General features: G+C 47.7%; 1 long non-coding RNA gene across 1 annotated transcript; it reads left to right on the plus strand.

The window, feature by feature from the left end:
* Positions 1-310: 310 nt before the first annotated feature.
* Positions 311-8,464, plus strand: LOC144063613 (uncharacterized). Its single transcript, XR_013296608.1, has 2 exons — positions 311-843; positions 7,899-8,464. It is a non-coding gene; the product is annotated as an uncharacterized LOC144063613 (long non-coding RNA).
* The last annotated feature ends 16,324 nt before the right edge of the window (positions 8,465-24,788 follow it).

A 24,788-nucleotide genomic window follows, 5' to 3' on the forward strand; every position in this document is an offset into this window, starting at 1 on the left:
TAAGAAACGCGATGTTGGAGCCAATATTTGGTTGAATTAAACTTTTTTGGAATGGGAATTCTGCCACCTAGTGGCCAGGTGTGAACGAGCACAGTTGATTGAAGCAGGTGCGCTGATTAGTTAAGTGCAGGAAACTTTGGCAACAGGCTGCTTTGTTTGATTTATTGGCCACGGTTTATTTAAATATTTTGGATGGACGATATTGGGTAGGCACGCACGCGCGCACACGCAATCACGTCTGAAGGCAAGCAAAGAGACGGCAGGGAAAGACAGTGGGCGGAGTCTGAAGTCACCTGAAATAATACAAATCCAACACGCGTTTGATGTGTGCGCGTTGGCCTCGTGTTCTCTAGGAACGTTTTGTTGCGCGGCCTTCATTCGTTGTTGCAAAAGAAAGCAGAAACGTTGACAAGGTTTCGTCTCAACTCGAGAGCGGAATTGAAAATGTTGTCTTTCCGCATGTTTTGTTGCCGGCCAATTGTTGCTCACGACGTTTGTGGTTGCGGATCGGATTGGACGCGTTTCATTTTGTCTGCCGCGTCAAACAAGCGATCGCAATCTTGCGGCCTTGAAACGGACGCTTTGCAAGCTTTGGGACGGGATGCCCGCGCATGCGTAGAAAGGCGGCGCTGCTGGAATTTCATTTTCGTACTGGAATGGAAGAATACGACGCATTCGCTTGCACGTCAGAACCAAAACTGTCGCTAAACGGGCACATCGATTAGCAACCTCAAATCGATAACGAGAACGGAAATGAAGTGAATTCGAAGGAGGACAAAACGTTGGGTGCGAGCAACTGCAGGCCGGAGACCCCAAAAGAAGACGAAAACCTGCACAGAAAAGGCAAGTTGAGAAACTCTTCAAGCTCCAAAACAAACACAAATCCGAGAGTTGAAGAAAAAGGACGGCGATGAAAGCAGGCCTTGGAATTCATATTTGACAGCTGCAGCATTTTTCTAGTCTTCTTCCTGAAAAGGAGAAAGAAAATCAGCACCTTTCCTTGCTTACTTGAAAACATTTTGAAGGAAGTGCTAACAAAATGGCCGCAGCTCCTTTTTCTCAACAAAGCCACAAACGCATCTTTGACGTTTGCGAGTTCGAGAAAGTCCAAGTGGCTGAAAAGCTCGCGAAGGCCTTCGTTCGTTGTTGGGGAGGAAATTAAGGCTACAACAACAATATATATTTTTTTTACATGTACTTTTGTGGGCAAAAGCACTATTTTAAACCAAGAATGCATTCATAAAAACGTTAAAGCAAATGAAAGTTCAAAAACGTTTATAAATAATATATTTAAAGTAGAAAATTATTCTTACGAAAAATGTGTCAAAAGATTTTTTTGTGTTCTAGAAAGCTTGATTTCGAGGATGCATCAAATGATATTTTATTGGTTACCACCTGTTAGCGGTTGGCTAGCGTGGCACCTGTTGGCCATTATTGGCGTGTGTGTGTGTGTGTGTGTGTGTGTGTGTGTGTGTGTGTGTGTGTGTGTGTGTGTGTGTGTGTGCGTGTGTGTGTGTGTGTGTGTGTGTGTGTGTGTGTGTGTGTGTGTGTGTGTGTGTGTGTGCGCGTGTGTGTGTGTGGTGGGGGGGCGTCTCCCGACTCTTATCTGCCTTCATTGTTGCTTTTGTGTGTCCCTTGTCACATGATGGCTCGGCCCCGCCCCCTCCCTCCCTCCCTCCCTCTCGTGCCGCGAAACAGTGATGGATGGCGTCGGCGACGTTCGCGGTCGCGGCCTGTGGGTGACGGATGGACGGCGGGGGTGACGGCGGGGGGCGGGGCTAAGTAATGAAAGGTCAGCGCAGTCTTTTGTGCGCGGCCGCTATTAGCGTTAGCCGCCGCACTACAATAACCTGTTAGCGGACCCTAATAACGCCCTCAATCATCTTTTAAAAGTCACGTCAAGGCGCCGCGCCCTCATTCATTTCTATGCAAATCCAACCATCAAGCACTTTTTGTAAAACAAGACGCAAACGGCGGCAGCGGCCAACGGGAGAAGAGAAAGTGGTCGGGTCCCGTGGGGGGGCGGGAGCAAACACCCAGGAAATGACAGTCAAACATTCGGTGGCCCCGCCCCCTGCACTTCAGCGCCAAGCCAGATGCTAACATCATGCTAAGACCTCAAGATGCTAACAGATAGCAGTAGTTTGTTGTGACTTGTTGCCATGGCAGCAAAAGTCAAGCAGCATTTTTCAAGCGTGTGTTTGTTGTGTACATATTTTTTTGTGTGCTGAGTGTTTTACTGTGTGTGTGCGCTGTTTTATTTGTGTGTGTGTACTTGAGCGTAGGTTTGTGTGCTATAGGCTAATGTGTTTTTATTTGTGTTGTTTGTGTGCAAGCATTTGTGTGTGTGTGTGTGTGTGTGGCACACGCTAACACCATACTGAGATGCTAGTGTTATGGTGCAATGCTAACAAAGGAATACAGTATAAATATATCTTTTCATCATCAAGAGATGCTAGCCTCATGCTAACAACAAGCTAAAATATTATTTGTACGAGTAAAGTCCATTAACCCTTTCATTGACAACACACGCTAACTGTTAGCGGCTAACACCATTTGGAAGTAAAATGACGCCCTCGCATCAAACGTTAGCATCGCTGCTAACATCAGGCTCAAATGCTAAAACTGTGGGAAAAAAATGACCTAAATCCGCTGGGATGACGAAAACGGACTGCAGCCATAGAAATGAGCAGGCTAGTTGCTAGCATTAGCGTTAGCCTTAGCTACAAGCATCTGGCTTCCTTTCTGAACATCACGAAGGTGCAGGCGTGCTGGGGTCACATGGCACATGATGACATCACAGGTGCTTGCAGTCTGGTCGTATTGATCAGGCCATCGCTGCTTTAAAAGCTTTGGAGGAACTCTCACCTTTGACCTTTGGCAAGAGGCACTCACTGGGATCGATAAGCCCCGCCCACAACGCCACAACCTGACCTCATGAACTCGCGACCTGATGACCGCCGCCGCCTCGCTTCCTGACCGCTTCCTGGTTCCACGCGGCAACTTCCTGCTGCCGCTTGGCAACTTCCTGTGTGCCGACTGATGACCGTGATGACATCACCGAGTTGCCGTGGCCACTATCGGCGCCATCTTGGCGGCCGGTATGACGTCGTGCTTTGATTGGCACAACTGATGCACCCTGGGAAATGGGACAACCTTGGCGACCCCTTCGCGCACACGCACGTACGTACGCACACACGCTAGCAGCGTTCAGTGTGCGTGACCTGAAAACTGCTTAATATGCGTGCGCACGTACGTCCGCGCACGCGCTTCAAGATGAAGATGCGGTTGATGTTTTTACTTGATGTTGACCACATCAAAGACTCGTTAGCATTAGCTCGTTAGCATCATTAAGCGTTTTTTCTTATTCGCGGGTGTGTGTGTCTGTGTGAGAGTTCGTGTGTGATTGTAATGCTAATGCGCGCCGAAGCTCCTGACAGGCATCCGTATTGCGGGATCAACGTCTCAGATGACTTTGATTTGCTAAATTGCGGATTTAGAAGCTTCCGGAAGCTTTCATGGAAATTCAGCTGGATTTGGAAGCAACATTTGCATCGGCCGCCCTCGCCCTCGCCGTCGCCGCCGGCAACGAAATGGCCCTCAAAGGTCCCAATTAGCACGGAATGGGCCCAAACCACGCCACTTTTTGTAGCGTGACGTGACTCCGCCCACTCTTCCGTGCGACGGCAAAAAAAAGCCAAATGAAAAAGCGCAGATGATGCGACAAGATGATGCGTTTTGAAGAGTTGATCACCTGCAATTAGATGAGCTCGGCTTTGGGCGCCGTTTTCCTCGCGCTCCTCCTTTATCACGAGGCCCATCGAGTCGTTTTCGCAACGTTTCAAATGTTCTCCTCGAGAGCTGTTGTCAATTTGCAGTTGAAAAAAACAAAAATCTGCGTCTTATGTTGTCACTTACAGAAAAAGAAATCAGCCTTAATAAATACGTGGTCATTTTTTAATAATGAAAGTCGTCCTATACAGTATACATGGAAAGTTTTTAAAAAATAAATAAATAAAAGCATTACTATGCAAGGTCTTTTTTTTTTAATGAATGCCTTACTATGTGTGGCTTTAAAAAAAAATGTCAGTTACTATAATGGTCATTTGAAAAGAAAACAAAAGACAATTCTTACCATACACGGTCATCTTTCTGAAGAAATGACTTACTATAAATGGTTATTTTTTAAATAAACATCTTTCTATGAATGTTGTTTTTGTTGAAAAAAAAACATCTTATTTATACATTGCTGTTTAAAAAAACGCCTTATGTACATGCTCCTTTAAAAAAAATAAAAATAAAAGCATGACTATAAATGGTTGTTTTAACTTACATTGTTGTTTACAACAAATGCATGACTTTATCGTAGTCATGTACAAAAAAACAGCATTAGATGCTCTTTTTTTCTTATTAAAGCCTTGCTGTATACATGCTTATATTTGATATAATAAATGCCTTACTATACAATATACATGCTCATGTATTAAAAAATGCTTTCCTATACATGATCATTTTAACAATATGACAGTTACTAGAAATGGTCCATTTTTTTCAAGGGAAAAACATATTTTACTTACACATTGACATTTTTTAAAAAAACATCGCAGCATACTTGCTCTTTTAAATAAAAGCTTTACGATTATACATTGCAAAAAAAAAAAAGGCTTTACTAACGTGGTTGCCTTTTTTTTTCTGATCCAACATCTGAAAGAGAATTTGAGCGTGTCAATTGTCACATTGCAGCGCTAACGTGAAGAATGTGCGCTTTGTGTCAAAGGCGTTGGCCCTCCGAGGGCCCCCGCGGGCTTGGGGGCCGTCCGAGGGCCACCGCGGGCTCGGGGGCCGTCCGAGGGCCACCGCGGGCTCGGGGGCCGTCCGAGGGCCACCGCGGGCTCGGGGGCCGTCCGAGGACCACCGCGGGCTCGGGGGTCCTCCGAGGGCCCCGGCGGGCTCGGGGGCCGTCCGAGGGCCACCGCGGGCTCGGGGGCCGTCCGAGGGCCACCGCGGGCTCGGGGGCCGTCCGAGGGCCACCGCGGGCTCGGGGGCCGTCCGAGGACCACCGCGGGCTCGGGGGTCCTCCGAGGGCCCCGGCGGGCTCGGGGGCCGTCCGAGGGCCACCGCGGGCTCGGGGGCCGTCCGAGGGCCACCGCGGGCTCGGGGGCCGTCCGAGGGCCACCGCGGGCTCGGGGGCCCCAAGCCTGACGCCAGCCCAATTGACGTACTTTTCATCAATCAACATATGGCGAGTCGCTCATGCTTTCGGACACTCTTTTGGGAATCCCCGTCCGGGTTCCAAAAGCGTCTGAGAAGACTTCCTGTCGTGTTGATCGAAGGCTGCGTCGCGACTCCAACGCACTCTCGGCCGGCGCAAAATCGTTGAAAAGTGTTGAATCCCCTCTGGAACGTCTGCAGCGACGTCAACCCTGAAAAAGTCTTCCAAACTTTGACGCGTGTTTGTGTGCATCGTTGTGTGTGCGCGTGTTAGCATTAGCGCCGTTGCTTTCAGTGAGCGGAAGTGGACCTCGGGAAGTCATGTGACCGCCACTCATCACGTTGCTATGGTTACAAGATGATACATGCTGGCAGTTGGGCTTTGGCGGGGGGGGGGGGGGGCAGTGTCGCGAGTAAAAAGGATGTCGGGGGTCAGAGGTCACAGCATGTGTGTGAGTGAAAAAGGCAATGAATAAATGAGTGCTGCTAACAGGTTGCGTGCGTGTGTTGGGGGTTCGCAGCTGCCTGCACAAAAGAGCAAGCGCAGATGGCGGCAGGCGAGTTAAAGGAAATGGGCGGCGGCTTAGTTAAAGGAAGCCAGTGCAGGAGTTAAGACAGATGGTCCCGATGGTCCCTGGTGGTCTCGGTGGTCCCGACGACGTGCTCGGGGGGGTCTTGCTGATGTGGCAATGTTTACAAATGAGACAAAGTGGCGGAGGGCCGTTGCCGTGACAACGCCACTAATCCAGGCTAATTGAGGCTAATAGCTGCTAATTGCGCTACAGTTGTGCTCGTCAATCAAGTCACATGATCGCCGCCTCCTCTCATTGGCTGATGAGCAATTCTTCTTCTTCTTCTTGTTTTCCTCAGCAACTTCAACATTTGGTCTTTTTCTAGGAAAAGCCAAACATAAAACACTTTTTTTTGTTAGCGTACGCTCATTAAGTAAACAAACAAAAATCGTGTTGTGGTTGTCATGGAAATGTGGTCCAATTTAAACGTGCCGTTTGGAATGTTAAAAGGCTGCCGTCGTTAGCATGGCGTTAGCCTAGCGTGGGACTTTGTAGGACACAGGCTGAAGGTCGCTTGCCACGGACGGACAAACTAGCATTAGCGGGCGTTAGCAACGGCACTTTTAAGTCAATTAGCTTGGCGCAATGTGATTATGAGAAGCTCCGCCTCCCGCTAACGACATGCAGAGCGCGGATTAGCCACGCATTAGCGTTAGCGCGACAATTGGATTTGAAAGCGCTCGAAAGGTTTTCAGCCTTTTGACGCTGACGTCCTGATTTGCAAGGTCGTCTCAAAGGCGACCGACGTTTGTTTGTCGTCTTGTTTTGCCTCAACCCTCATTTAAAACACTAATCTTAGTTGAAAAACTTCCTTTGAAATGCTTGCTATTGTTTAAAGTAGGGTTTGAAAATAGAGTTAGGGTTTCAAATGAGTGTTTTAAAGGTAAGGTTTAAAAATATGGTTTGAAATGACTGTCAGGGTTTTCAAGTAGAGTTTTAACCTAGAGTTGCAGGGTTGAAATTGAGGTTTTAAATCAGGAGAAAAAGGCACGTCCGTGATCCATGCGTGACATCCTGAACGTACCAAGTGTGAAAAAGGCAGCAGGTGTCATTGTTTCGTTAACAGAGCAATCAGATGAGCCCGGGGTGGGGGGGGGGGTACGTGATGCGTTGTCTGGGAGACCCCCCTCCTCCCCGCACACACAATTCCCCCCCTCTCCCCAGGTCACAATGAGCCACAGATGGGTCGTCAGCCGGCGGCACGCATCGCCGAGCGCACGCCTCCAATTTGGGCGCCATCTTTTCATTAGCGAGTGCTGCTCGTTCGCCGACACTCACTTGATCACACGGCGTGACTGCGACCACACGCCGACGACGACACGCCGGCGCGGGCCCGACAGGCCCGACACGTCCACGCCGCGTGACCCCCCCCCAGCATTATTAATGGCTGCACTCGCTAGCGGCACCCGCGAGTGGCTTGCCTGTCAGCGTGGCCGTAGTGGAGGGGGCGGAACCCCTCCTGCCCCCCCATTAATGACCATCCGTCACTGTCAGCCCACCCGAGTGATGAATGGACCTCGTGCGCGCACGCGTCATTAACAGACGCTTCACAGCTGCCCATAGGGGGCAGCACTCGCTCACCGCGCCACACTTAATTAATTGTGGGGTCGCCACGGCAACAGGCCAATTAATATGCAAACAGGGCATCTGCCGCCGGCAAAGGTGACGCGTGCGCCGTCGGGGCAGCGCCTCTTAATTAACACGCCTGTTAAGCGGCGCGTGCTAATTAAGGAGCACGTGTTCTTGATTGCGTCTTAATTGACGAGTCACCCGAGCCTCGTCCAGACTTGGGTCCTCAAACGAGTCTCGTACGCACGCTTTTGGTCCTCCATATTAGAACCCTAACCCTGCCCAGTTTACGGAGACGTTTGGCAGCTGACCTTTGACATTTGAAGCCACTCAGGCGGGAGGGAGCGTTCACATGCGTGTGCGCATTTCATGCAACATCTTATCAAACATTCATGTGACAATAATCTTCATCATCAACAAGGAGGCTTTCATGTGTGTGCGTGTGCGCGTGTGCGCGCTCGCATTTCTATTCCATCTTGAGTGAAAGTTCAATTATTCATCAGCTTGATGTTCCTCATCACTGTGACCTCTCACTTCTGACCCCAGAATGGCTGCAGTTGAAACATCGCATAATAGTCGTCATCATCGTCATCATCATCATCATCATCATCCTCATCCTCATCATCCTCATCATCCTCATCATCATCATCCTCATCCTCATCATCCTCATCCTCATCATCATCATCATCCTCACCATCATCATCCTCATCCTCATCATCCTCATCCTCATCATCATCATCATCCTCATCATCATCATCCTCATCCTCATCCTCATCATCCTCATCCTCATCATCATCATCATCCTCATGGTCAGCGGCATCGAGAAGTTCCAGAAGCTTCCACCTTCTCGCTTGGGATCTCCTAAAAGTTTGTAATGATCGCCGATTTGAATAATACAATTGAAATTGAATTCACTCAAACTGGTAATTCGTTAAAATTATGACATCAATTACTTGATTCACAAAATGGATAAACATACGTAAAAATGTACAAAAGCTATTTATTTCTATAAAACTAATGTGGTGTTTTGTTTTGATTTTAAATTGAATAATAAATTGCTTATTTCATTAAATTAATGAAATTGCAAAAAAATAAAAACAGTTAAAAAATAATTTATTGCAACAATATTCATTTATTCAAATTTTATACATAATTACGGCAATTCATATTAAAGAACTGATTTATTTGATTAAAAAAAATCTTTAAGTTTTACAAAAATATTTATATTTTATTACTTCATGAGAAAAATAAATAAAAAATTTTTAAAAACAAATATACTGTATATTACATGAATTTTGATGATAAAAATGGAGTTGATCTTAATTAGTCTTGCAGTTTGCTACTGACATCATATCATATGCCGTGTATAATATATACATACACAGTTTAATTATTTAAATTAATCTCCAGTTATTGTCTTAATCTTGACAGCCCTAATGTGTGTATATATCTATATAGTATGAGTATGTGTGTGTACTTTTTTTTTTTTTTTTTTTTTTTCGCGGGGTGTAGGGCGCGTATTTTATGTGATGAATGTGCAATTAAGGAAACGTTGATGTACGCGGCGCGGGTCGCCACAGTAATTGTAAAGGAAGTCATATGCATAAAATTAATTATGCGGCGCAATAAGGCCCATAAATCAGGACGCCGTCAATTCCGGCGGGAAAGCTCCGGGGTGCGGCGCGGCGCGGCATCGAGCGATGCGCGGCGGTCCCGCTCGCTCGCAAGGGTTCAAGGAAAAACGTGCGGGATTTCTCGCCTTTTTCTTCCCAATCAGGAAAGTCATCGCTGGTCTTCAAACAGGAAATGAACTTTTCTTCATTTGGATTCATACGGAGCGTCGCACTTCCTGTTTCACGGTTGCCGCCTCAGGACCGCCCGCCTCCCACAATCCTCCGCTGCCGGTGTCAGTACAGCGAACGACTTAATGAAGCTCGTTAGCGCGTCGTAAATCCAAGAGCGACTCAGCGGCTTTTTCACAGCTGCACCATAAACATCATTGTTAGCTTTTATTTTGGCGGGATGAGCTTCCTGCCGTTAATCTTCAACACGCTGATGCTGCCGACGCAGGAATGTAGTGCTACGCTAATGACATGCTAATGAGGCCTTCATGGACAATTGTGACCTGGTGCACGCCACAGGTGCAAACTAACGGAAGTACAATGTTATTGTAACATTAGCATAATGCTAACACAGCTCAGTGCTAGCATTGGCTAATGCAACATTGCCATAACGCTATGTACAAATCACTCAGTGTTCTGGCGCAAAATAAGCAAAATGCTAACACTGCATTAGCATTAACACAACATTGGTACCATACTAATGCAACTTTAGGACTATGCTAACTATAGTAGCACAATGCTTGCATAACGTTAATACAATGCTAACATCACATTAGCATAATGCTAACAGAACAATATCACACTGCTGGTAGAATATTATTACAATACTAAAAGGACATTAGCACAATGCTAGCACAACATGGTGTATTGCTAACATAGCATTAGCATAATAAAATTGTGTTAAGGTTGTTAGCATTTGGCTATAGCTTTACCCAAATGCTAACAACATTAACACAATGCTAAAAATGTTCGCACAATGCTAAATCAACATTAGCACAATGCTAAACAAATGCCAGCATTATATTAACACCACACAGGCACAATATTAGCACTAATATGAGCAAAACAAAACATTAGCAAAATGCTAGCACCAATTTATCACAATGTTAGCACAGCGCTAGCATACTGCATTATATTATTTTATATTACTCACATTTCAACAATATCACGTGATGGAGCAGAAAGAACAAACGGTGGCGTGGCAACTAGTGTAAGGCGACCAATCACGAGTGTAAGGCGACCAATCGTTCCTCAAAAGTGTAACGTTTGACTGAAGTGCGTGTGTGTGGCCAGCCTGGGAACCGTCCCAAATGTCCTCGCGACCCGCCGCCGACACGCCGAGCGTGACGCGGGTGGCGTGTCGGGAAATGACACGTGTGTAAAGGCATGCCCCGCTTTCCCACCCCGGACTCTTTGATGTCAACACGCCGTGTCACTTCCTGTCTGCGACTTGCCAAAACTTTAGAAACTTGTCCAAATATTACAATTGGCCTTCAACGCTGCCTTGGGCTCCGACACCATGTGTGCCGCCAAGCTGTGTAAACCACATACACACACGAACGCACGCACACGCACACACACGAACGCACGCACACACACACACACACACACGTACGTGGGAAAAGTCGCGCGGGCAATGTGCGGCTAACGCGCTTCATGTGCTGAGCGTCATGTGACATGCGGCAACTTTCTCAGCGTTCAACATTGGATGTGGGAGGTCGCGACCCCCGCTTGGCTCACTCGCCCCCGCCAGTGGCCATGAGGCGTGAAATCATCAAACGCTTGCATAACATTCGCAACATACGCTTGTTGTTATTAGCATCAAAGACGAGGGAAGACATTTTGTGCGCGGCTAACCGACACAATTAGCCAACCGTGTGTGTGTTTGTGTGTATTTCTGCATGTGTGCGCAGTTTGTGTATGTGTGTGTTAGTGAGACGGCTGTAACTTAGTGGGTCGAGCGGCTCGTCGGGTTCCAATCTGACTGTCCAGACATGCGCGCACACACGTACACGTCAATGAATTTTGAGCGTCCGGCAACAGTCGGGACACGCTTTTTGACAAGCCGGAAAGATTTCAAGCCCAAGCGGCAATAAAATGGGACATCCGCAGGGGTGACCACTCCAGGTCCAGAAAGTTAACATCCTGCCACAGTTTGGCTTTAGCCTCGGGTGCTAGTTAGTTAGCTCCCTAGCTAGCACCCATGGTGCTCGTCTATCTGCTAGGGCGCTAGCTAGCTAGCTAGCACTCGGGGCTAGAGCCAAACTGTGGCAGGGTTTTTACTTTCGGGACCAGGATTTTTCACCTCTGGACGTTCGTCATTGACGGATTGCCAAATTTATTGATGGATTGACGATTACATGGACGGACGAAAACCACATTCCGCCAATGCTAAATGTGTCAATTTTCCCGTTTCCTGTCAATCGTCAACAAAATGGCCGTCCGTCATTGACGCACAAACACGTCATGCTTTGACATTTAACATTATGGTTCATTTTGACTTTGACTTTGACGAGCAAGTTTTTGTTTTATTTTGGGGGGAAATTTGAAACCTTAACTATCTTAAAGCCCTTCTTTAAACAATAGCTCGCGTTTAAAAGTAAGGTTTTGAACTAGGGTTAGCGTTTCAAATGACTATTAGGGTTTCAAATTGGGGTTTTAAATGAGGGTGAGGACTTTGTTTTTAATTTTGTTTTATTAGCTTTACGGTGACTTTGAGTACTTTTGAATCTATGGAGTGATTGTTGAGTAGAAAACAAAAACACGAAAACGTCTTTTCGCCGTTTGATTCGTTTTCATGAACTTTAAGTACTCACGCACACACTTGTGGTTGCTGCGGTGCCCTTGACAAAAGTGAGTGTGAGTGACGGGGGGCCCCTCCCCCTCAAGCCTGAAATGGGGTGGGGGGGCTTGTCCAAGAATCCCTTGAAGCCCCCAGGGGACTCGTGAGTGAGACGGACGCCCCCCCGCTCCCCCCCATGCAATCGGCGGCTAATGTCCGGAAGGACGGCGGCCATCGGCGGAGGACGCGCGCGGTGATTAGCGGCCGTTAAAGGACGTTTAGCAACAAGGCTCGGCCAGGAGGTCTCGTGTTTATGATGTCATGGAGCCGCCGGGGGGGTCGTTAGCCCCCAAAGTGATGGAGGCGGGACTCCTGCTTCTCCTGATGGCTGCCAGAGTGCCTCATTAGCTGCCGAGCCGCTAACGCGCTCACGTCGCCACTTTGGTCTGCAAAACAAACTTTGAGCGTGTGTGTGCGTGTGTGACCTTCAAGTGAGCGTGTAGGTTAGAGGTGTGTGCGTGTGCGTGTGTGTGTGTGTGTGTGTGTGTGCGCATGTGTGTGAGACGCGTGCGGCCGTCATGTGCGATCGTGCTAGTGGAGCGGGGCTCCCGGCGGACGCCAGCCCGATGGGGCCGACCTGTCCGACACGGTGTCGGTGTTCATTGGCGTGACGGGAAGTGGCGAGAAGCGGCCTCGGCCCGGCTCGGCGGCCATTAGCGCAAAGACGCCGCGGCGTTGAACCTCACACATCAAGACAGCTGATTGCTTCTTCATCGCATGACATCACGCACACCCGTGATCCATGTCGACATCCATGTAGCATGTAGCCACTTGATTGTCATGAGCTTGATGCTAAAGTCACTCAGCAAAGTGATGATGTCATTGCCAAACATGGCAGGCGCATGTGACCCCCCCACACACACACATCAAACATAGCATTAGCTTAATGCTAACAGAACAATATCACAGTGCTAGTAGAATATTATCACAATATAGCACAATGCTAGCACAACATTGGTGTATTGCTAACATAGCATTAGCATAATAAAATTGTGTTACGGCTGTTAGCATTTGGCTAAAGCTGTACCCAAATGCTAACAACATTAGCACAATGCTAAGAACCTTTGCACAATGCTAACATAACATTAGCATAATGCTAACAGAACAATATCACAATATCAAACTCACTTATGTGTGTTTAGTACGTGTGAGAATTCTGCTGAGTGTGTGCGTGATTGTGTTTGCGCGCACGTGTGGATGGATGGAGTGTGGATGTCAGAGGTTGCGTGTTGTGTATTCTGTGTAGTCAATAATAAAGTTAACGCTTGCGCTCACAGAAAGTTAATGAGCGACCTTGCAAAGTCATTAGGATCCACGCACGCACGCACGCACGCACGCACGCACGCACGCACGCGCACACACCCTCACTGTCACCGCTGGCCGGGAGCCCAAGGGATTCCTGGAGATCAGGTGACAGCACAAAAGCAGCTGACCACACAAATGAAAGTGTTGACATTTGTGGCAATGTTGGACACAAACGTTCACGTTCAACAACAACAAATTAAGAAACCATCAGATGCTCTATGAAAATGTTTCTCGGGATGCTTTCGGAACAGTCAACACGTCGCGGGTCTACGGAACAGGATTAGGGTCAGTGAAGAGGGACAAAAAGAGGATTCTCATTTTATTCTCACTGTAACTCATACACTGGCAGCCTGAAGCAACCCCCTTCGCTCCTGGACGGGATTTGGACTGATTTGGCAAGGCCCACAGAATATTGTGTTCTATTGTTATAAAAACATGGAAGCTACCAAAAGAAAGATTCGAGTCTCTTCTTTCATCGGGAAAACAAAGTATACTTCTATCTGTTTTCGTTTTGCAGCCAAAAAAGTTTCATCAGTATTCACAAATCTGTTGAAAACATTGTCAAAAAGAGCAACAAGGCCCTGCTGGCTGATCTCTTATACTCTGCTGCCACCTGCTGGACGTTTTTGTAATAACTACCATTGTTTTAAGCCACCTCTTCAGTTCAGAAGCTGCATCAAAGCCTGTAACATATGACGACGTTTTGGGATGTGAAGGACAAAGTATTTAAAAAAAAAAAACGTACTTACACGTTTTTGGGTTTGAATGAGTTCAAGTCAGAATCCTGCCAACCTTTTGTTTTTTTCTCTTCACTGGCCCTAATCCTGTTCCATACGGGTCAAAGTGACCCAACAAATGTTTTTATTTGCTATGAAACTTGACAAAACAGACTTTATGAATTTGCCCATTTCGACATTTGTGCAATGAAAATCAAACATAACATTAGCATAATGCTAACAGAACAAAATAACACTGCCGGTACAATATTATCACAATATAGCACAATGCCAGCGAAACATTGGTGTATTGCTAACATAGCATTAGCATAATAACATCATGCTAAGGCTGTTAGCAAACGGTTCATAATAAGCTACGAACAACGTTTGTTGGCTTCTTTTGGAATTGCAAAAGATTCCAGATCAAACGGACCCGTTTTAAGCGGGAAAAAGTCGACGGCAGTTCAAACGCTTGACTTTGACACAATTTCAATCCAAATGTTTCTCACAATGCTTTTGGAACGTTGAACGTGGCCCGGGTCCAATGGAGCCACGTCAACATTCTAGAAGCAGCGTTCAAAAATGGACCCGAGAACATTGAAGGACAAAAAAATTGATGAACACGATTGCTGTTGCTGAGCAAGCTCACATTTCACACAAAGTACATTTTGTGACAACAGACAAAATCATTCTTTTACGACTCATACATGCTCATATTTTGACTCTTATTTTCTAAAAGTTGCTGTGCTCAACAATTGTGGATTTCCAATTCCGAGCGATCTAATCAATATGTTGTTAATCGCTAATAAGTCATCAATAAGTTTCTGGCTGGCTCAGTGAATGTTAATACAAAAAGAAGGACGTAAAAAAACACGTATGAAGAAAAAAAGGAAGTAGTTGCGTCCAGGCGTGTGCGTGCGTGCGTGCGTGCGTGCGTGCGTGCGTGCGTGCGTGCGTGCGTGTGTGTTACGTCGCGTTGTGAAGGAGACAAATGTTATATTGAAATGGGCTTGGCGCAGATTGTGCAGGAAGTAATGAATTCCTGCGCGGCGGCGGCGTGTGTGCGCGCGTGCGTGCGTGCGTGCGTGTGTGTGCGTGTGCGAGAAGGCGAGCAAGCGAGCGAGCGAGGATGAAAATGAAATTAAATGTTGCCTTCATCTCCACAACGGCGCATAAATCAAAATGTGGATTAGCATGAGCGCCAACAACAGGCCTGCAAGGAGCACGCGCCCCCCAACGGCAGGCGGCCTGCAAAACGCAACGCGACATTCCTGCCACAAACACACGCCACAGGCATGTTTCATTGACACATCAACACGCAAGCTACACGCGTGTCCATACGTGCCGACATGCAACATTTATGAGTAAACAAATGTTGGGCATTAGCATTTATTGTGTTTTTAAACATGTTATCACGAAGTTGTTACTGTTACTACTACATTCAATGGGGTTCGATGCTTGGGGGAGGTTCGATGCTTGGGGGGGTTCGATGCTTGGGGGGGTTCGATGCTTGGGGGGGGGGGTTCGATGCTTGGGGGGGGTTCGATGCTTGGGGGGGGGGGGTTCGATGCTTGGGGGTGTGACGCCGAGATTCAGGCGCAAGATGAATGAAGATCCCCGCAGACCACAGGCTAACACGCTAACACGCTAACAACATGTTCAAGGTTTACGGACATGGCTGACGACAATTAGCACGAATTCATTAACGCAAACCAGCACACACACGCAAAAACATGCACTCACTCACACACACACACACACAATAAACCCGAACCCTGCAAACATGGTAGACAAGTCAAACTTGTCCCTTGAATAGACACTAAACACGACATACACACTATAAGCAACACACACTTACAGATTCAACACATCATTTTGTGCACGAGTGTGTTTTGCGACTGTTACGCTGTGTGTGCGCCTGTTGCTGCGCTGTTGCTGTGGCAACGCACAAACAAGTTTATCGGCGCTGCGCAGGCGTTTAGTGGGGGCGTGTCCCACCGTTAGCCCACAATGCACTTGTTGTTGTGGCTAATTAGCACCCGAGCGAGATAACAAATGACACTGACGGACGGCGGCCATTTTTATTGCTCTGGGAGGGGGGATATTGCGGGAGGGGCGGGGCCACTGGACAAAGGGCTGTCAATCAACGTGTGTTCGTCTTTGTGCGACGACACGACAACGCGACTGATTGATGACCTCAGCAACATTTTCTTATCTGATACACGAGCGTAGCTAGCACACAAGTGTGTGCGTGTCTGATTGTGTGTTTGTGTGCGCGTGCGCGTGCGTGTACATTAAACACAAAATTGTGAAAAGGGGCCATTAACGAGCATCTTAATGGCAGCAGATTGTCGGCCATGACACTTTCTGGATTGAGATAACTTTGGGCCTCGGCGGCGGCGTGCAGATTGCGGGCGATAAAAGGGGCGGGGCCGGGCGGGGGGCAGAGCGGCAGCAGGCTCGTTAGCGAGCATACAAACGAGGACGACAAACAGCTGCTGCCAAAAAACAGGAAGCGCTCAAGGCGTTTGCGACGTTAGCGGCGTTATCTCCCCCACGCCCGGCGGCGGTGGCGGCGGCGGCGGCGGCAACGGCGGCAACGGCCCCCTCCACTCATGGCCAGGTCTACATGTCGACATCTTCACATCTCCACGCTGACAATGATGGACGTGTCCTATTAAGCTGCTCTCCAGCTGCTGTCGTCGTCTTCTTTTCATTATTATTATGAGCACGACATGAAACCGTTTTGTCAAGCACAAACATTTGATTTTCTACATTTTCTGCCACCACTGATACCGCCTTCCTAAATCAACAATGTTAGCACTAGGCTAATACAAATATTGCAATAATGTTAGCATGTTTCCAACATAACTTGCGCACAACATTAGCCTAATGTTAGCACTACTGTTAATACAAATACTGGCATATTGTTTGCAAAATGCTAACATCGTATTAGGGCAGTACAAGCATAATGTTAGATTGTTGAGTTGAGCGCCATTTTGACTTGTGACGTCAGCTCGAAATTGTCAAGTAAGCCTAATGTTAGCGGATGCTAACATAGCATTAGCACATTAGGGAGCAGCAGCTACAGATGGAAACAGCACAAGCTACTGATTGGCTTGTGACGCAGCACGAAGCGCATCATTCGCAAATGGATAGGCGGGGTGAGCGCTGCGCCTCGCCTAACTTTTAGAGAATTTAGAGAATTCTACATTTCAGGAAGGCGGGAAGTCCAATTGATTCCACTCGGATTGTACCAGTTGTGACCTGAAAGCCTTCCATGTGAATGTAAACACAGAAAGAAAAAGGCTGATTCGAATCCATTTTTTGTTGTTGTGATTCAACGCAAGACATTTAGAATATCTTCAAACTATTCCATACATTTACATGACATTAGCACTACATTAGCACAGCAGCTAGCAGCCAAGACTGACCGTCACTGCACATGCCTCATCATCAGCACGCTAACATGTGCCATCTTAGTATGCTAACGTGTAGCCTTGTGCTAATTCTATGCTGACATTGTGCTAACATAGTTCTAATGTTGCTAATATCTTAGTAACAGTGCCAGTATTGTCCTAATATTATGTTAGCATTATGCTAACCTTGTGCTAATGTTTTGCTCAAATGTTGGTAACAGTGGACGTATCGTACCAGCGGTGTGCTAAAAATATGTATGCGTTCTGTTTATAGAATTCTACTCTACGCTAGCATGATGCTAGCATTGCTTTAATGATTTGCTGGATGGCCCCATTTCGCTCCATTCCTGTAGTGCGCAAGCCCTCCACCACGAGAGGTCGAGGGGGGCGCGCCGTTTGCTTTTAGTGAGCAGATGAAGCAGAAGACGAATTAGCTTTTAAGCGTAGCGCCGTCGTTGCATTAAGGCACCGTCCGTCTTCATTAACGTTCTGCTTGTTCATTAGCTTGTTCATTAGCACCTTCGCGCCGCCCCGTCAAGGTTGAAATAGACGCGGCGGGACGACCAATCACGGACGACCGTCACAGACGACCATCAGCTCTCGGCGGAGGCGCGCCGCTCCGAGTCGTCGTTAGCGTTAATCGACCTATTAAAGATGAAACATTTCCACGAGGAGGATGTTAACCTCAGGCCACGCCCACTCTACTCTGCTGGTCGCCATTAAGCAAAATGGAGCTGGATGACCACCTCGTCACCTTTGAACCCATCACACCGCGTTGCACTTGTGCGTCGTCATGGTGACACGCATACACGGACGGACACACACTGAAAGACACAACGTGTCTCCAAAGTAAAGCACTTCCTGTGTTCGTGTCACTTACAACCACAAATGTACGTACATGCTAACATGCTAGAGGCTAATAAACGGCATGTGTGACTTCTACCGGTCAATAATGTGGTGATGATGATGATGATGAAGATGATGACGACGACGACGAGACATTTTTTACAACGTGAGAGAAAAACGCCATAGCTGAGAATCAAACCCAGAACCTCCCGACGGCGAGCTAGCCGTCCTCAGGGCTAGCGCGCCGTGTTACCTTGGAGAGTTTATTTGAGTTTGTCTTTGTGTTCTTTTTAAACAGCGTCTCCCACGCACACACGCACGCACGCACGCACGCACGCACGCACGTGTTCCCTGCCGGTCAAATAAATGTCTTTTGTGTCTTTGGCGTGTCTGACGTCAGGCTTGGCGTGAAGAAGCCGAGCCGAGTCAACACGGAACACACACACTTGCCGCCCACACACGCACTCGCTCCCACGCTGGCCGCCGCCGCCGCCGCCGCCAGTCATGCGCGTCTCAACAGGCCTCATGGCGTGATGCGCACGTGTCGTCAAACACACACACGCGCGCGCACACACACACAACAGTGCACTCTTGCTTGGGTTATTTGTAGTTTTATGGTAAAAGTGCACATTAACAATCTGTCAGAGTCCAGATGGAACAATCATAACACACGGCGAGAACAGCACAGATGTGCCAAAAAACAACATGCACGCTCGCACGCATACAAATACTAAACACACACAAAACGTACGCTCAGTACACAAATAATAACGCGCACACACAGCACAACGCAAAAACTCACACTACAATACGTAGAAATGCGCACGTGTAGACACAACGCGCGCACACGCACGCACATACCTCCACGGACAGACTGTACACACGAACACACACTTACACGAATGCACACGCACACGACGACACATTGAAATTGATGAGAGCGAACGTAAACGCACGCGAGCTGTTAACTTGCAAATAAAAACATTATAATATTCAAATGTTTTTATTGACATTTTAATGTTAGCACATTAGCATATATTCAGGGTCTATTAAGTTTGTGTGTGTGCTTTTGTTACATGGTGGGGCTTCACAGACTTGTGGGGCCCACCCGTCCATGTGGGGCCATTTGGCGGGACCCCAAAAGTTTGGACCTCTTTTTGAGGGTCAAGACTTGGCTTTAGAGTTTAGCTTTGAATCGGGTTGTGGTTGAGGTTCGAGAAGGAATGGATTCAGGCAATCGTTTTTCATGCTTGGGGTTATTGAAAGGGTTCGGGAAAGGCATTATGTCAATGAGATGGTCCCATCATGATACAAAGACAAGTGTGTGTGTGTGTGTGTGGGTGGCGTGGTCACATCACAGTCAGTGGTGGTGCATTGTGGGAAAGGCAAGCGGGAATGCGAGATGATGTCATGGCCAAGCGGCGGCGCGGCGCTCGTTAGCGGCCATCAATCAATTAAGAAGCACTTAGCGTGATTTAATAACATTTGCCTGCTTGGTTAGCGCTAATCTCATTAGCCATTAGCTTCTGGGAAGCTTGGAGGTCGACGCTCGCCATTGGCCGGCCGCTCACGTGACGAACTTTCACCGTTGGCGACCTTAAAAATGTGTGACAAGTAGCTCCGCCCCCTCCTTGGTCGTCCTGGCGACCGCATTCACTGTGCAGCGCTTGGCGTGTGCTAACATGATGCTAATGTTGCAATAGCATTGTGCTATTGATTTTCTAATATTGTGGTAGCATTTTGCTAACAGTGCTAATGTTGTAGTAGTGATGCACGAATTGTGTTTGACATTTTTTGTGTTAGACTGACATAGTATGAATATTGGATTAGCGTTGTGCTAACAGTTTGTGAATAATGTCTTAGCGTTGTGCTAACACGGTACTACATAAGCATCGTTGCCATTTTGCTAATATTCTGTTAGCATCCATGTGACTGTGCCGTACATCAGCTGAACTTTCACCTTTGGCAGCCTTAAAAATGTGTGACAAGTAGCTCCGCCCCTCCTTGGTTGTCCTGGCGACCAAATCGACCATGCAGTGTGCAGCGCTTGCTGTGTGCTAACATTGTGCTAATGGTGCATTATTGTTGCTCTGTGTTAGCATTGAGCTAATATTATGTTGCATTAGCATTGCAAATATTGTGATAGCATTGTGCTAAAAGTGCTCATGTTGTATTGGTGCTATGCTAACATATTTCTAATATTGTGTTAGCCTTATGCCAAAACTGAGGTAAAGCGTTGCGCTAAAAATTTGTGAAAATTAGTTAAAAAAGGTACTACATAAACATTGTTGCCATTTTGCTAATATTCTGTTAGCATTTGTGTGACTGCATTGTACATCAGCTGAACTTTCACCTTTGCCGACCTTACTGATAAAAAATAAAACCCGTTCCCGGTTGTCCTGGCGACCAGGTGATTCAATTAGCCATTGATTAGCCATCACACGAGTAGGCCTGATGATCAATAGCACGGCTAACGCTAGTGTGGCTAACGCGGCTATGTTTGACAGCAATCCGTCAATCAATCAATCAATCATCCATCAATCAATTCGCAATGCCGGCGTCCCCACGGAAGGAAGCGTTAGCGCGTTAGCCATCGATTAGAAAGCGGACACACACGAGGCTTTTATTGTGGCGGTGTGCGTGGGCGGGTGGGGGGCAATGATGGGATGACCCGGCGGCGGTCTCGGGGGGCAACATGTCTGCCGGCAGACGCTAAGCGATTAGCGTGCTAGAAAAGCAATAAGGTCATAAAAATTGCATCTCGCTTCGGAACGCCGCCGTAAATCCGCGCCAGGTGGGGCGGCCGAGGGGTGGGGGCCCACGCTTGGGTGGGGGGGGGGGGGGGGCGGCGGACGAATGACTTTGAAGAGCTCGTCATCTTCAATCTATTTTCCCGCCGCCGCATGTCGCCGCATAGCTGCACTTCATTACGGCCCGCGGACGGCGCGGCCCCGCCCTTCGGCTCCCCCGCGGGCCCCCGGGGGCCCGGGCGGCTTAAGACCTCATCAGAAGCTTCATTGAACGCTCAAGTCTCCTCATCGATCGGCCCTCCAAATTAAAAGCACCATTTGCGCTGATCCGCGCTCTTAATTCGCCACGCTAAGCCCCGCCCCCAACACACACGCACAAATTAGTAACACATCATTCGTGACGCACACACACAAGATGGGCGAGCTCACAAAGTGTCAAATAGAAGTAAGAATAAATATGTCATGAAGGGATCTGGACGCACACACGCTCACGCACACGCTCACAGTGATGGAGGGGGGGGGGGCGTGGGGGGGGCAAAATGAAATGTTCCAGGCTGCATCAAATTCAATTACATGCTGCTCACAACTCACAACTACACCGACACCCCCGCAGACACACAAGTGCAAAAATGACACACACATGCCGGCAGACAACACCGCACCATGACACGCCAACAACACAATAACAACACAACTGCAATGGCAAGTCAGCAGACACACAACAGCACAATTACACAAAAACAAAACAACTACATAACAACAAAACCAAAAGTACACAATATGCTAACATGCTGGAGACACAAGAGCACAACTACACATCAACAAAACAAAAACGACACAACAAACTTGAACATGCTGGCAAACACACAACAGACAACAACACAAAAACAAAACAACTACACGTCAACACAACAAAACAAAAACGACACAACAACACTAACATGCTGGGAGACACACACGAGCGCAACTACACAGCAACAAAAGAGCCGCCTTGGTGCCGCCACGGACGCACAACTGCACAACTTCAACACAGCAACAGCTTCAAAATGATAATAATAGCGCTGTCGCTATCCAATATTCCATTAATCTATCAATTATTCAACCGATTAATTGGATTCAATATAATTTTGCAATAAAGTGTATTACAAAAGCATCTTTTCCCGTTGATTACTGTTCATTAACCAGACATTATTTTCTTTTCTTTTCTTTGATCCTTCCTCGGGTCTCCTGACAACCTCACGACTCTAGCTGAGCTCTTAGTCTTTGCGTTCATACTAGTTTTTTTTGCATGTGTGTTGGTTTGTGTGTCGGCACACGTGTTTGTGTGTCCATTTTACTGAATGCGTGCGTTCTCATGTTTGTTTCTTCCTTTGTGTGTGTTCACATTTCGTTGCACATATGAGAATGTGTGTGCGTGTCGGCGAATCAATGTCAAATGTCACGCGAGAGTGGATGGATGTCACGTGCCGGCGTTTGATGTGGGCGGCCTGGACGGACGGACGGACGGACGGCAAGATGCGATCTACAAGGCGCTCCAATTTCCTCCGCCACTTTGTCCACTTGACGTCGGCGGAAGGAAGCGTCGTGAAAGCGTCTCCCCGGCGGGCCAGGGGAGCGTCTTTGCCGCCGCCCGCTGACCCCTCCCTTTTTAATATGAGGCACCTCGTCTCACTTCCTGTTTGCGCCGCTTTGCTTCCTGTTTGCGCCGCGACTCATCCATCAGCTTGGTGACACGTTTGAGCTGATTTCAGGCACTTGACCCGGCCTCCGACGTCGCGCTCAGCGAGGAACCAATCGCAGCCGCCGTGATGAGCGATGACATCATCACATGTAAACAAACAACACTAATGACGCCTAATCATGTATTGTTATATTGTTACTACACAATTATATAATATATGTATAATAATATAATTTGGGCTTTTTTTGTTTGAAATAGAAATGATGCCACCTAGTGGCCAGGTGTGTTTAAAACCGCACCCAACCTCATGAACAGCCCACTTGATTGAAGGTGCGTTGATTAGTCGTGCGGAAACTGCGCCTCCAGGCTGCTTTGTTTGATTTTGATTTAGTGGCTACAGTTGATTTTGATTTTGGTATTTTGATTGTTTGATGATCTTGTGCACGCACACATACACAACATGCATATGCAATCAACACAATTACATATCACACACGGACACACACGTCTGAACAAAGAAAATGCAGTCAAGGAAAGACAGTGGCCGAGACTGAAGTCATCTGAAAGAATCCCGTCAAACAAATCTTTTATGTCTGTGGGAGCGCGTTGGCATCGTGTCCTCTCAAAATATGAAATGAATTCATTGTTGGATTGTTGGAAAGGAAACTAAGGCTACAAGTGTAATATGCAAATGAAGTGTGTAGCAACAGTGTAACATTTGTTACTGTGTGACCATGTTTTGACAAGGTAGACAATGTTACACTGTTACCACACACCGACACTGGTGAAGCCGTTCCGACACTTGCATCACTCTTATAATACTTTGATGCGTAATACACAAAACATCAGCCTCAACACACATTCATACTCGTTACACGACACGCTTACACTCCAACTATATGTTCCGACGTGTAACAAGTGTTAGCACACGCTAACAAATGTCACGTGTGTTACCCTCGTCGTCCGTGTTTCGTGACGTGGGAACGACGGTTGCGTCCAATAGTCGCGGTGCGGCCAATGCGCGGCGGCCTCTTTTGTGTTGTTGTCTTCTCCTTCCTGTCCGTAAGTGCGGGCTGTGTCGGGCGGCGACCTCTGACCCGCCGGCGGTGTGGCAACACGATTGCTTTTGTTCTGTCAAGAATATTTAAAGCGTGTTCATAAAAGGCGAAGCGCGGGTCGGCACCGGGTTAACAAAGCGGGTTAACCGTCTCGGCGACGCCGCGCCGTCTTGCCGACCTTACGCGCCGGCAGCCGTAGAGCCGCGGGTCGCGGGGGTCACGTTCAATTTCCACTCGCGCCGGCGGAAAATGAAAAGTCGTCATTTGCACAAATCTGAATAATTCACCCGGGCTGCCGCTGATGAAAACATGCTGGCAGGGATAAAGGACGCCCCCCCATCGCCCCCCTTCCCTCCTCCAACGGCTAATGATGAATCTGGCGCGAGAATGAATGAAGCGTCCACCCGCCGCCGCCGCCGCCGCCGCCGCTACTTCCTGCCGCGACATCTCAAGTGATCAGCAATCAATTAAGATGGCCGACAGCGAACGTCTTGTTAGTGTCCGATTGGACCACTTGATTCACCTCATGGAGTGGCGGTGCCTCACCTGCGAGAAGGGGTGAGGGAGGGGGCGGGGCTGTGCCCATTATGCAAATGCAGAAAGCAAGCGAAAGCAACCATTGAATGAATGAATGAATCCTTTGAGCGGCATTAAAACTTCATCCATCAGGAGGGCCTGTGGGGCGCGGGGGGGTCGACGACGGCTGATCCACATCGGAGGGGGCTCGCGCTGTGAAAATGAAAAGACGCCAAAGTTGATGTTTCCTGTGCCGTGACATCGCCGTGCTCGGAAGACCAGCATGATGAAAATCATGACGACGACAAACACAACATTCATTTCTGGATATCAATTACAAGGAACAACTTGACAAACAACCGATTGGTCGCCGGGAAATGTTAAGGCACAACAGTGACTGGTCGCTGCAGTCAATGCCCAGGAGCATACAGAGACGCAACAAACACACCCACCGAAACAATTTAGAGCCTTCACTGATGTAACGTGCTAATTGCTAACGTCACATGTTGCATTACTATGTAATAAGCACGTTATTACCATATTATGACTATTGATGAGCCAATCACTGCTGAACTGACTACAAGTTTATTCTGGTATGTATATTGAAGGCCGCCTCAAAATCATTTCCCTTGTCATGTTTAGACGAGTACGTGTCATGTGACCCATGTGTGGTGTTGTGGC

The sequence above is a fragment of the Vanacampus margaritifer genome, chromosome 14 (assembly GCF_051991255.1).
Source record: "Vanacampus margaritifer isolate UIUO_Vmar chromosome 14, RoL_Vmar_1.0, whole genome shotgun sequence".
Lineage (NCBI taxonomy): Eukaryota > Metazoa > Chordata > Actinopteri > Syngnathiformes > Syngnathidae > Vanacampus > Vanacampus margaritifer.